Source organism: Octodon degus, unplaced genomic scaffold (assembly GCF_000260255.1).
Source record: "Octodon degus isolate 3935 unplaced genomic scaffold, OctDeg1.0 scaffold00175, whole genome shotgun sequence".
NCBI classification, from domain to species: domain Eukaryota; kingdom Metazoa; phylum Chordata; class Mammalia; order Rodentia; family Octodontidae; genus Octodon; species Octodon degus.
The window spans coordinates 1766086-1771364 of NW_004524751.1; positions in this window are offsets into that span (position 1 = coordinate 1766086).

Consider the following 5279-nt stretch of genomic DNA (forward strand, 5'->3'; position numbering starts at 1 on the left):
CTGGGACCTTGAGTGTGGAATCTATGGCAAGGGTTTGGCTATCCCTTGGTATCACACCCACATCTCCTTACCCTATTTGTTTCTACATCACTCTATCAGTTGCTGTGGTTCCTTTAGCCAGAGATTGCCCAGTCCCATGTGGAGATGGTTCCTCCTGGCTCTTGCCCAGCCTTCATGTTTTCACTCTCTGGCAGGTCTCTCTTTTTTCTCCTGTAGCTTGAAAGAGCACAGTAGAAGTGCTGTTGGCAGATCCAAATTTGTGCTGCAGAGAACAGCTAAGCAAAACCTGAGTCCCACTTCACTCTTCTTTCTGGAACATTCCGGAGTGTGCGAAGGTACCCACTGATTGCAGTGCCTTGTTCCAAGTTTGCTTAAATTCTGCATCCTTTTTTCTCATACTGCTAGGAGCATGGTAGGAGAGGTGGTGCTGTTCTACTCACTACTGTGGTTGAGGTCTCTAACCTTGTCTCCACCAGAGGTTCCAGTTAGCCATGATGTTGCATGACAAAACAAAACAAAAAAAAAATCATCCCGTAGAGAAGGATGTAGCTTTCTGATCACACCTATCTGTATGTGCCTGTGAAATTTGCTGTCAGACCTCAATATTCTCTGTTTGGAAGAAGACAAAAGAGATGTGGTGCCTTGTATCCTAAATCTATCCTGTGTGTATATTCTGCTTTCTCTTCAGATCCTATAAATCTTTCCCCTTTTACTGTATTTGTTCTGTGTGGCTTAAGATTTCCACATTGTTGCAGTCCACCTGTTTTGGGGAGGAACATCCCAGAATGGAAATTCTAGCTCCATATACATATACAGGTGGGTGTCCTATAAGCAGCTCTGTAGACCACTGGCCTATTTTATAAACTCCTTTGAATATTTTGTGTGATGTACAAGTCTCTTATTTCAGATTGATTTTAACATTGGGAGGTACATCCCTCTTTTTCTTCCAATTATCTGTGTTTTCGCAGTTAAATCCCCCTTCATTCATGGAATTAAAAAATAATGAGTATACCTCATACTGTTATTTCAAAGAAATCTGTCCCTAAAGTTGAAATTAAAGGGAGATAAAACAGGATTTTGAAAAGTTGACAATGTGTCTCAGTTACTCGTCCCTTGTTGCTGGGAAAAATACTCGACACCCAGAATTTAGGAAGGAAAGATTTAGCTCACAATTTGTGGAGGTTACAGTCCATAGTCATCTGGCTCAGGGCAAGCTGACACATGGTAGAGGGCAGCAGCTTATGGTAACAGAAAACAGCAAGAAAAAATGAAGGGAGTAGCAGCAAAGATGGCTGCAGAGAGCAAATTCATCTCCCTTATGTTGCATTGAGGTTATCTGCCCCAGGCGTGGTGTAGCAGTCACACCCATAATCCCAGCAGCACTCAGCCCCATAATCACAACAATGGATCATGAATTAATCACAAAGTATATATTTTTTAAACTTTCAATGACTTTATTTCTTTTTTTCCATAATTTTATTGAGAGACAAATAGCAATGAGATAGTTTCAAATCAAATTCGTAGGACAGTTTCAATAATAAACACATGGCATACTCTCTCCCAAGTGATTATTTGCTGTACAAGATGCAGACATTATATCCGATTTACAAACACTATTAAAACAAATACCTCTATTCATTAAGAGAATGTAGGTATACATCTATCTTAACCATTTTGAATACACAGATACAAAATGAACATTCATCTGTATCCCCTTTTTTGTTTGGTTCTTTCATTTGAATATTATAGGCGTGTTAACTCAGCAAAATATTCTAAAAGAGTCCAGTAGTCCATAATAGTATTGGGTCTTCCTCTTTACTGGCAGTGTCAGAAATTGTTGACCTGAGTCCCCTACAGCTCAACATAACACCATGGCTTTACTTCTTATACTTCATTTTTATTCTTTTCTGCTGGATGGTTAAGACCAAGTCTAGAAGCCCACCCTATAACTGAATGAGGCTTTGAAGGAACACCTAGACACAAACCATAACATAGTGCCTTATTGAATGAATGACCTTCTTGGTACTTATTTGAAATAAAATTGTTTTAATAATTTCTTGATTGCTTCCAGATCCCTAAATCTAGTCATTGCCAAAAAGTGGGAAATCAATATCGTATTCCAGTATAACTGGTTATGGCATTGAATATTATCTAGTGAGGAAAAGTTTAAAGATATTTGAATGAAAATGAAATCTGAACTACTCTCTTCACCCCAGCATATCTCTTCTGAGAATCTTAACATTTTACCAGAATTCAATAAATATTATCTGGACAGTGGGGAAATCACACTCACTCAAAATAATACTGACTTCTGCAAAAAATAAGAGAAAGACGCATGAAAGATTGCATTTAATAGAAACATTTCTTACAAAGAAAACCTTCAAACAGTAAAATTATGATTTAAAAAATTCAGCACCTTGTGTGTCCCTGTTTTGAAATTTTGTGATACTATCTTAATGTTTATTTGAAAGAGGAACTTTCACTATCAATCAGACATTTTTTAAAATAACCCATGAGATGCATAATTAAATTACAAAACCAAGCACATTTAATCAGATCATCTCAGAAATGAAAACTTTCAGAATTTTTTTGAATTTAACTCCTCATTTGGTAACTAAAAACAAATTTTCTGTTTTTATTTTACCAATCTGGAGTTCTATCATTTCTGACACATGAGATTCTGTTTTCCATTACTTCATTCTGAAAATAAGTAAGGAAAGTCAGTACAGAATAGTCGATATTTATGTTTATCATATTATTTCCAGATTTTCTCCATCACCATTTTTAAATCTCATTTATTGTGTTTTCATCTTTCCCTCAAACACAATAACGTTTTGATATAAAATATCCAGTAGGTACACTTGGGTCCATCTTTGAGATTTCTAACAATTGGCACTTAAGATATCATGCAAATAATGGAAGATGACTTCAGGGCAAAATATCTTGGCAACATGTAAATTTCATCTCATCAATGTAAACATGGCTTTTTCTCAAAAACTGTGTTACATTACAAATATTGGAGCAATGATGAAAGTCTGCTTTGCAGCCGTCACGAACAGTATTTCAACAGTGCGCACCCTATATTTTCTCTCCTACATTCCTGTATAAAACTTTAACTTAGGAATTGTTTTTGATAAAATGACTAGAAAATAGTTTAATAATTTGAAAGCAATGTATAAACATTTTCTAATAGACAAAACATAATTTAATAACTGAATAATGACATTTTACAGTGAATATAAATGCATCAGCTAAATAGACAATTTAATATATGTTTTAGTTGATTGTGTTAAAAATATAAATGCTCCTAAAGTACATAACATAAATATTTATTTTCTTCCTCCTGTTGTTCTCACTTTCTGTCTTTCTTGTACTTCTCTATTACTTTTATTCACCATTTTCATTCTACATTTTTGAAAGGAAAATGTGTATTGTTATTGCTTAAAGTTTGAAATAAATTCTAGACATCAAATACAGCTTATCCTCATTTTCTTCCTCAGATTCCACACTCGTGACAGTCACAAATTTTAACGTAATGGGAGTTCTGAACTTGATTTGAAAAGAAAAAGTTTGCTTCTGTACCTCAATGTTTCACATACATGGTACCATAAAAATTTATTTCATATCAACAATCAAAATTTATTATAGCTTTCTTTATAGGTTTTCAAATTCACATATTTATCCTATTTTGTAGCACTTTAACTTCATTAAACTACTTGTGAATTGATATGTTTTTCAGCATTCCTTTTTATTGCTGAATAATATTCTGCTTATAAATTTACAGTTGTTTGTCCAATCTCTCATTGATGGAACATTGGCATCATTTCTAGCTTTAGGTTATTACAAAAACAACTGTTATGAACATGAGTTATAAGTGTTTGTATGGACACATGGTATCTTCTCTCTTGTATATGACTTAACTGGAGTAATTCACTCACATCTATGTATATGTTCAACTTTAAAAAAAACTGTCAAACTTTTTCAAAATACTTGCATCCCTTGAAATAGGAGAATAAATGAGGAAAAAACTCTGTATTTACTTTTCAAAAAACTGTTAATAAGACCTTGACTTAGGACTTAATTGCACTGCAACACTTAAATCCTATTAAACTTAGGAAAAGAAAGAAAACTATATGTCATTGTTGTCTCCAATTTAAAAACTAACTATAACAGTTCACTCTAACAAAGAATAAAATTGAAATCACTGATATTTTCTACCGAATGTATATCTAATGCTAAGGCAAAGCAAGAAAAACATGTCAAAAGATTCATACTACACTCAGTGTACAAATAATATAAGTAATTTCCTGTATATGAATTTATTTTTTATTAGTAAAACATGTTCTCATGAAATCTGAGAGATGTTTCTGAAAAATTTAAGATTACAATTTTATAAGATTTTTGATTGTTCAGAAGGACAAATTATTTACAAGAGAAGACATAGTTTCCAATAATTTCCTAAAAAATCAGAAAAATATATTGATGTTAAGCAAGCTTGCCTTCTGGGCAAGAACTTCCTTCAACAATCAGTTTCATTGACAAACCATCTCAAATTTGCGTCTCAACAGTGCTGCTAATGCTGGTGGGTACAACTCGCACTTTTTTCATTGTCACTAGGTACTAGGAGGGACTGAATTCAATCAGCATTTTTGTTCACTTGTGCCCAAATTGCAGTAAGAATCCAAGTTCTATTGCATGGTGTAGATAATGTGGATGGTAGAAAAATAGGCAAAGCCAATTATTTGTGTGTGTGTTTGTGTGTGCGTGTGCAAGTGTGTGTGTGTGTGTGTGTGTGTGTGTGTGTGTGCCTTTTCCTGGACTACAGAATCAAAAATCACAGGAAATTTGAGTGAAATAACTATTGCATTCTTGCTATAAGATGACACGTGCTCTTTCAAAAATATGTTGAAATGAAGGGATGATCTACGCTGTTGTGTCAACTGTTCAGTGTAATGAACTTCTAGATCTAGTTGTTCACTGAACTTGGTGATTTTCTCTGTCTTTTGTTGATTATCTGGTCATGAATATGTACAAATTTTCCCACATTCATAGCTTTGTGTAACCATGAGATTAAATGATTTGATTATAGTTTTTAATAAGAAATAATCTCATTCTTGAACTAAGATATGAAGTAATAACTCTCCCTCTTTTCCAGATTAAAAGTTAATGTGAAAACCAATGTTATGTTTATTTGAATATTACAGTCACAGGAAGCTGGCAGAAGACCATCATGATCACTCAGGGCTATAACAATGTAACGCTTGACGTCTCCATCAGAT